Raw genomic sequence first — 9,595 nt, 5'->3', positions numbered from 1 at the left:
AGTTAAGGTAAGATGTACTGTAAATATGAGTGCGCCCCCGGCATGTCTGTCCTAGCGCCGGCAATTTTATTTAAGTCGTCCGTGTGAGTGAGTTTGTTTAGGTAGTTACGCAGCCCTCAGGTTATTTATTTTGGGGACACGAATACCATGAATGTCGCACTCAGGGATCCGTAGGTAAAATGTACTAGGGGAAAACTACACATGATGGCACACGAAAATTTGACGACTCGGGACGAGTCTGTAAAAAGGGAAGGGGGTAGTGTTGTGGTTACCAGATTCGCAAACCACCATTCAGGTCCCTTAGGTGAGGTATCTCGGTAAGTGCATGTGTAGTTAGGCCCAAACCCGTTGTCTAGTGGGAATACATGTCATTTATACGTGCTGCGACTCTTCAGGATAGCCGTTTTTCTTTCACTATCTTTATTTTGGACCAACCGCCAGGATTACCATCACAATTACAACCACAACCACCGCTTCACCACAACCGCCACGACCTTCCCGTCACACCTCGCCACCGTAGCATCGCCACCGTTCTTGCCCCGCTGTGGGTACCGGTGTTGGACTCATGCAGAACGCGCGTCGAACAGCGTGTACAAAACCACGGATTTTCTGCTTCAAAAACGGATCAAAAACGACACGCCCACTTTTTGCCGTCCAATCGGTGAGCGAGGGGCGATTTGGCCCCGCCTCCAGAACGATCGATATATGCAAATTTGTGGATCAAAAAGCCTTCACGCCCACTTTTTCTCGGGCCAATGGGGAGCGAGGTGAAAGGTCAAAGGGAGGGGGTCAAAGGCGAAGTTACGGGGGGATAAAAGGACGGTGTTCGTCAGTCAGAAGAGAGTCCAAAGAAGAAAGAGTCGGAGGGTGGAGAGTCGGAGAGTCCAGAGGCGGAGAGTAGGAGAGTCGGAAGCAGGAGAGTCGGAAGCAGAGGGTCAAGACTTCGCGGGCGGTGGAGCTGCTCGTCGTGTGCGTTGGAGTCGGAACGGAGGGGACGAGCTGTGGAAAGGCGGCGACACCAGACGAGGGGGTGCTCGCGTCGTGCAGGAAGCTGCACCCGAGGGAGGCCGACAGCGCGACCTGGCCGAGGTGGAGACGCTCGTCGCACATAATAAAGATCCTCTATACCCCGAGCATCAGCAACCCCCTCCTGTTTCCCCCCGCGCTGAGATAGTGCGACCAAGGGGGCCCGTTCCCACCCCCTGCCAGGCACTGTCCACGAGGCCCGCGGGTTGCGGGGCCATCGCCGCTCCGCGTCTCATCACCAGACGGGTAGGCCCGACCCGGTCTCGGCCCCAGGCCTACCTCATTCTTGGGGGATTTCTTTTCCTTGGTTTTGGGTATGTGTTGTCGGCGCCGTCTGTGAAGTAGAATTGTATAAGTGTTGCCGTGTGCTCGGTAGTCGGTATTAGCTCTGCACTGTGTTTTCACTTTTATGTTTGCTTTTTGTGTAAATGGAATTGTGTTTTCTTTTTTTGTGTGCATTTGGTGGAATTGTATTTGTGTGCTTTCCGTTCGTCGCGAATAAATGTGCTTTATTGTTGAACTGTTCTCCCGCTTCGCTTCGTCTTTTCCTCCATTGAATCCCCATCTTGCTTCACGTAAAGGGTTGGTAGTGGGCTGAATACGCCCGATAATTAATCGAACCGTCGAGGTCGACGATAACACCGCTCGGTTATTCTGATAGTACGGAACGGGTCGCTTAAGTGGCCCGTGTCCGAAGTCGACCTGCGGCGAGGTGCGATCGCCCGGTCTACCCTCCGCGTGGGTACTTAGGTAGTTCGAATTTGGCGAGCAACCCTATCCCACGCGGGGGCTGATTGGCTCGATCGCGGTGAGACCGAAAGGTCCACCCGTGACTGGTTCCCGGCGTTAGTCCGAGAGGGTCACGACTGGATTGTCCGTCCGGTGGGCGACGCGCCGCGATTCGAGTTACGTGGCCGTCGCACGCCGGCGGGCGCGAAATCCACAACAATATATTTGGGTCCATTATTGATTCATTCTATTTCTGACTCTTGAGTGACTAGAGGGTTGGTGGTGGTCGTATGGCAGCTTAGCTGCCGGGATAGCTATCATTTCGTGAAGCGCGACTGTGTCGCTGGTGCATTGCCCCTCTACCAGTACACACACTGGAACTGGTACTCATTTCGCCAACCTCAGAAGGATGACAGGGTGAGTCAACCCCCTGGTGTATTAATTCAGCGGCCGACGGGGCTTGAACTCAGGACCCGAGGATCCCAAGCCACCACCCTAACCACTGAGCCAACACCAGGCTACTAAAGGGTTAAAAAAATTATTATATCAAGTCACAGACGAATCAAACTTTACATTATTTTATGCATTGAACAAGAAAACGAAAATCTACAAACCAATCTGTCTGGTGGAGTCTGTCAGTGTGAACTGCCGGACAGTCAGTCCTGCCACTTGTACACGAAATAGGCCGTTTTCTGGCACTTGCAAGTGGCTCAAATTTATATGGCTCAGGGCCAGAAGCTCCATAGTATAAATTCCCATCATCCTCCGACTCGTCCTCGGCAATATCGGAATGAACACACTCTATTTCATCGCTGTTGAAATCACTCTCTGATTCGCATCTCGTCATTGTTTACACGCTGTTTCCGAATGTTCACGGAGTTTTCGGAGAACGTGACGTCATAGCATCTTCGGTAACTTCCAGACTGTTTTTCGATCACCGAGAAAAGTTTTGACTCAAAAGTAAATTTTAGCATATTTTGAGTTTCAAATGTAAGAAAATAAATACCCGGTTATTAATGTGCTTACAACCTTCGAATCACACGAAGTCATCAGCGACCCAAAACCTGCTCTTTAAAAATCCCTCCTGAATTAAAAGGAAAAACTGAAAAAATTTGTGTTTTTAGTCTTTTTATTGAACAAAGAATTCTGTACAAGCAACACTCATATACACATCACATTTAATGAGATGACATTTAATGAGATACTTGACATCGCTTCTTAGCTACCAGATATGGAATGCGTGGACGAATGCCAGAGAGAGCACAATGGAAGTCCCCTTCAATGTTCAGCTTGTTTCTGTACTTGGTCTTGACAGCAACGAGCGTGGAAAGTTCAGCTTCACAAAGATACATTGATCCAAACATTGTCTCTATCTGAAGAGCTTGATGTGAGATCAAAGGGTAAACAGGAAGGTCCGTGACCCAGAACGTCTCTAAATCCAGTTTTTTTTAAGTCTTCTTCAGCCGAGGAGTTGAACCTTAACTCAAGAAACTCCTCTTGCACTTCGTCTGAAATATCAGCTTCTTCACATTGAAATGGGTTCCTAATGAATTCCCAGGTTTCGCGCTTCTCATCTATATCCGGAAAGTATCTGATGAATTTTGCTTTCAATTCAGTCAGATGAGTAATTATTTGTTTCTTTAACTCAGAATCAAGGTAACTGTGAATGAGAGCAGAATCCAAGTTCGCAAAACTGGCTGTATTTCCATCCTGAATTGGACATTTCCAGAGGTTGAGTTTGGCCATGAAGGCTCGAATGACGTCATGGTGCATGATTACGTTGATGTTTTTTCCCTTGGAGTTTGAGGTTGATGGCATTCAGAGCTTCAAAGATGTCCACCAGGTAAGCTATAGATAGAAAAAAACATCCTTCATACTGGAACTTGTCATGGAGATCTACTTGCTGCTGCAAATCGAGAAATGTTGCCACTTTTGTTGTAGTTCATCAAGCCGTCCAAGCACGTTTCCCTTCGAAAGCCATCGTACGTTTGTGTGGAAAAGCAAGGCTTGATGTTCAGAATCCATATCCACACACAGCTGTTTGAAGAGACGACTGTTTGAGGCTCCAGCTTTGATGAAGTTGACTCCCTTGATAGCCAGGTTAATGACATTCCTCATTTCAGCAGGAAGAGTTCTGGACACTGAGGCTTCACCATGAAGGATACAGTGTGTACCTATAGCAGATGGACTTTTTTCTTTCACCCTTGTTATGAAACCACATTGCAAACCAAGCATGGCCGGAGCTCCATCAGTACACACCCCAACCAGCGAGTCCCACGAAAGTTGATTTTCCTGGAAGAAGTTTGATACCACTTAAAAATATCTGTTGCTGTTGTATAACTTTCCATGGGATGGCAGAAGAGTATTTGCTCTTTTACACTATTAGTGGGGCAGATAACAGCAATTTTTGAGAGCAATCGTGCAAATGATGATACAAGCATCAAATTTGGCACATTTGTTCTCCAGGGGATTCTAATCAAATCTGCCTGATTGGCCATTTGAAAATCCAAATTTTGAAAAATTTGAAAAAAAATAAAAAACTTCAAAAAAGTCAAGATCACGAATCGATGTTGGATGCTGGCTGAGATTGGTGAATGTTTCAGAGACATCATCAAAGACGTTCCAAGTCTGCCATGCAGTTTTCTTCCCTTTACCGCGGAAGGCAGACACGACGTCACATCCAGTGAACGCATGGAAGTATGGGATCCCTCTAGCTTTCTCAGGCCCTATTGCAGAAACTACCTCATGGATTGGAATCCATCACGTCTTGGCTCCTTGGCCAAAGGCAATCCACATGTTCTCAAGACCTAGTTCCTGTAAGGATGGCAGTACAGATATTGCTATGACTAGTACGTTCGTGTCATTTGCCTTAATGATAATGGACTTGCTACCATCCGTCGTTGCATCCCTGGCGTGTACAAATATTCGAGTGTCAGCTTCTTCATGACAACATGGAGACACAGCATCCAGTGACTTCCTTGTGTTGCTAATGGCATCTTCTCCTTTTGTGACAATGATTGTGCTTGTCATCTGTGCTTCACACATCTTTTCCCCAAGGAAGTGAAACAGCTCAGTCTTGTTGCTGTCATCTCGAAGAAAACTTCTCCAGTTACTTGGGGTCTTATTGGTTCCTGTCACTTTTCTTCTGATTCCTTTCCCCCTTTTCGACCTTGCCTCGGACTTCAGACTTGACTTATTGTACACATCAAACACTATGTCCACCCTCTCGTACCTGACACCATAGGATTCCACCTTTGGGATGATGTCTTCTTTAGCATAGTCATCAAATATCTTTGAAGTGCATGGAGGTAGGGCATTGATAAGTGCTGAGCCATCAATGATGACTGCATCTCCCCTTGGTTGTCTGTCTGGGATGTTTACTTGCGCTTCAAGAATTTCAGCCAGCTGTGACTTCAAATTGTTTTGAAGTTTTTTTTTTTTTTCAAATTTTAAAAAATTAGGATTTTCAAATGGCCAATCGGACAGATTTGATCAGAAAGCCCTGCAGAATAGAAATGCCAAATTTGATGCTTGTATAATCATTTGCACGATTTTTCTACTATCTACTACATTATATTGCCTGACACGAAACGAGCATACATCAGCAGCTGAGAACACTGAGCAACATCAGTCGTTTTGTCCAACTGGATGGCAAATACAGGAGAAGCTCTTACTTGTTCGAGAACATGATCTTTGATGTCTTGAGACATTTCATCGATCCTTCCCTTGATGGTATCGTTTGATAGAGACATTTGGGAAAGCTTGTTTGCACTATCCTTCCCCAGAACGAGCTCTGCTGCACGCAGTACACTTGGTTTTATGAGAGTCTCTCCGATGTTATGGCTCTTTTTGATCTTTGCAATCAACATGGCGGTCTCATAAAGAGCCTCAACAACCTTTGAAGTCTGTTGCCGAAATGCTCCACTGCTGTCCATCTCAGCTTGCTTCAAGGACTGCCTTTTTGGTTCAAAAAATGCCTTGGGTTTGGCAGCTAGAGCAGGATGCATTGTCTTCAAGTGGCGTTCCAAGTGTGTGGGCCGCATGCCATCATTGCTCAGAATCTTGTAGCATAGTACGCACTGGGGTACCTGTGTGTCATTCTTTTGGAGGGACACAAATCCAAATCGAATATATTCCTCAAGATATTTGCGCTTTTTTGCACTCATTGCGAATGATTTAGTTTGAAATGGTTACTGCAAATCTGTGGCAAAAAATAAATTTTAATATTAAAATTAAAATAAAATATAAATTTTAATATTAAATTTAAATAAATGTTAAATTTTAAAATCAATTTTAGTTCAGAAAATTGTTGGCTTAGTAGCGAATAGAAAACGAAAATTATTAAAGGTGATACTTTTGTTTTTTATATGTTCATCACGATATTATACAAACATTTGTTAAGAGCATTCCAAAAATAATTGGAGAAATTCCTACTTTTTTTCTCCAGGCTTGTGCCCCCTCTGTAAATTACTCATGCCCCCTACCCCCCCTCCACCCCCAGGTGAAGAGCCAATGCTCTAGGATGAGAGGGTAGCTGAGGAGTTTGCGAACAATCTGACTGGGGATGAGGGGGGTCCGGGTGTTGTGTGGAATTCTGAAGAGTTGTGGAGTGCTTTCAAGATTACCATCCTTGATGTTGCCAGTGGATGTCTTAGAACTCACCATCAGGCAAAGAAGAACTTTGTCTCCCAAGGGACACTGGATACCATTGACCAGAGTTGCAGGGCCAGGCTGAATGGCAGAGCTGAGCTGTCCAGGGAGCTGAGACGACAAGGAGGCCTATGTGCGAGGAATCTGTGAGGGGGTAGAACATCATCTGCAGTCACGTGATTCTCGTCCTGCTTACACAGGAATTTGTGCATTGCGTTCATCCAAGCTCGTCCCTCGGTGTGCTGCAGTTAGAGCGGAGGGTGGCAGGCTCTTCACAGAGCAGTCCAAAGTGAAGGGTCGCTGGGCCGGTTACTTTAAACGGCTGTACCAGGCTGATCCACCAGCTGTTTAGTTGAATGTCAGGAGTGGTATTGAAATTGCTGACCCTCCCTCCAATCAACTGTGAACCACCTTTGTTTGTGGAAACACAGCCTGTGGTGAACCAGTTAAAATGGGGTAAAGCTCCTGGGATCTGAGGCATCCATGCTGAACTTCTCAAAGCTGGTGGAAATGCTGCACTCGTGTCATTGCATGCAGTTCTTTGCTCTGCCTGGAACACAGGCATCATCCCAACTGACTGGAAGAGGGACCTTGTTGTCCCTCTCTGGAAAGGGAAGGGTGATCGCCAAGACTGCAACAAGTACTGAGGGGTGACGCTGCTCTCAGTGCCGTGCAAGATCTTTACTCAGATAATTATTGATATGGTTCGCCACCATCTGCTTGAGAATCAGCGCCAGGAGCAGTCAGGTTTTGCACTAATGAGGTCAAAGATTGTCCGTATCCTTGCACCTGGAGTTCTCACCAAACGCAGAGGAGAGTTTCGGCAGTGGACTGCTTGCAGCCGATTTTGATCTTTGCAAAGCATTTGATTCAGTGAATCGGGACGCCCTCTGGAGAATTCTTGGTCTTCATGGGGTGCCATCAATCTGATGTCTGAACTATACTCTGGTACTGAGAGTGTTGTGCAATGTGGTGGTACCATCTCTGACTTATTTCCAATTGTTACTGGAGTTCGTCAGGGGTGTGCACTGGCCCCCACACTTTTCAGCACTTGTAGGACTGGATTCTGGGGAGGATGTCGGAGAGATCAAGCTGCGGTGCATCATTTGGGAATGTCATGATCTCTGACCTTGATTTCGTAGATGATGCAGTCATCTTTGTGGATACTCTGGATATCCTTTTGGGGGACCTCGTGGTGCTGAATGAGGAGTTGGAGCCGCTGGGATTACGGGTTTCCTGGGTCAAAACTAATATCCAGACCTTCATTGACATCTTGCATGCTGCTATCTTTTCTGTACCTGGTTGTGGTGAGGATGTGGAGGTCATGGAGAGATTCACTTACCTTGGCAGTGATATTCTTGTCCCCACTGGCTGTGGGCCAGAGGTCAATTGTCATATGGGTCAGGCCTGTGGAGTCATGGATTCACTGGACTATGGGGTGGGGCGCAGTCGGTACCAAGGCAGGAGGACGAAAGTCTGAGTATTCGGGTCATTGGTGCTTCCAGTCCTGCTCTATGGATGCAAGACTTGGACTCTAACCAGGGATCTGACGGAGACAACTACTTCGGTACCAGGTCCCTTCGGAGAATCCTTGGCTCTCACTGATTAGACTTCATGTCCAACGAGCGGTTGCTGAGATTCAGATAAGATTTGTTACCTCTATAGTCCATAAGCATCAGCTGCGACTGTATGGAAACATGGCTTGTTTTCCTGACGTTGATCCTTCCTAAAAGATTCTCTCAGCCAGGGAGCCTTGTGAGTGGAGGAAGCCAACAGGCAATAGCTGACATCACCCCCCGCCCCCACCATCGTCAGGGCTTTTTTCCACACCTGGATCACAGGTTTTGGTGTTCCATCAACCACTACTACGAATTGTGCTGGCCAGTTTGAATCAGCTCTTACTCTTACTCTGGAAAATCAGCTCTGACTCTGGAATATCCTCTTTATCTCTTTGCTGATGACTTCACCCTCTGCCTTACCATCTGTCATCCCTCAGATCGGCAAGCAGCAGCTTCTTCACTCTCTGCAGATCTGGATAAAATCACAAGCTGGTCCAATACGTGGAACATGTCTTTCGATCCGGACAAATCTCACACTCTCACTATGTCTCTCCGAAAGGACCAGCTGGAAACCCCCTCATCACTTTCTTAACAATGCTCTTTAATAAGACCTTTCATTGAAGCTTTTGGGTCTCACTATCTGCCATGATCTTTGAGTCTCTCACTGTCTCACAGGAGGCAGGTCGGTGGTCTTTCTGTACATACAATGTTTTTGTCCACAGCCTGATGGAGTACTGCTGTCCCTTCTGGGCTGGTTCTCCCACCTCCCATCTTTCTTGGCTTCACACTGTGGAAACCAAGGCATTTAGTATCATTGGTATCTCCTGCGATAAGGCTGAGTCTTTGGGTCTCGCTCTCTCTCACCACAGGCACGTCAATGGTCTTTGTGTCTTCTACCATCTCCTTCCCCCCCCCACTGCTCTGTCTGAGATATGTCCCCCCCCCCCATATTTCTGCAGGGTGCTCAAGATCCACTGGCAACCCCCTTCTGCTAAAACTATCAAAATAAAAAATCACTGCTCACCTTCACTCTTTCATTCCTCTTTTTTCTCACCTTTGGAACAAACTCCCACACTCTTCATTCCTATTCCTCCATCCAGGTCTTCAAAACAGCTGTTCACCACCACCTCTTGTCATCCCCCATCCAAAACCATAATCTTTTCTACCCCCGTTAATCCACCCCAAACACACCTCTTTCAAATTCCCTGCTTTCCTTCCTGAAAGTCCCTGTATTGTCCATCTTGTTTACCTCAGGTTCCCCACCTCATCCCTTTCCCTTCAACAGATCTCCTCATGTCTGTTCCGCACTGTTTTATTACCGACGACGACGACGACGACGACGACGACAGGATTTAATATCTGAAGCGATGATGGATTACAATGATTTGTGGAGTGAAACTGATTAACGAAAGGTAGTTGCTCGTCAACAGTGATGAGGAGCAAGTAATTCGTAGTTCGCAAATGGTTTTAATAATGTTATTGCAACCGCGCGTCGCCTCTGGTTCGGCTATGGGAAACCGGCGACGCGCGAACATATCGCAACCAACAATATGGTAAACGTAGCCACGCCCCATAATGACGATGCGATAAACGTAGCCACGCCCCATAATGACGATGCGATAAACGTAGCC

Source organism: Eptatretus burgeri, chromosome 9 (genome assembly GCF_056783735.1).
Source record: "Eptatretus burgeri isolate ZD-2024b chromosome 9, Ebu_testis_v1, whole genome shotgun sequence".
Taxonomy (NCBI): Eukaryota; Metazoa; Chordata; class Myxini; order Myxiniformes; family Myxinidae; genus Eptatretus; species Eptatretus burgeri.
The sequence above is the reverse complement of the archived record's forward strand: the minus strand, read 5'-3'. Positions refer to the sequence as shown.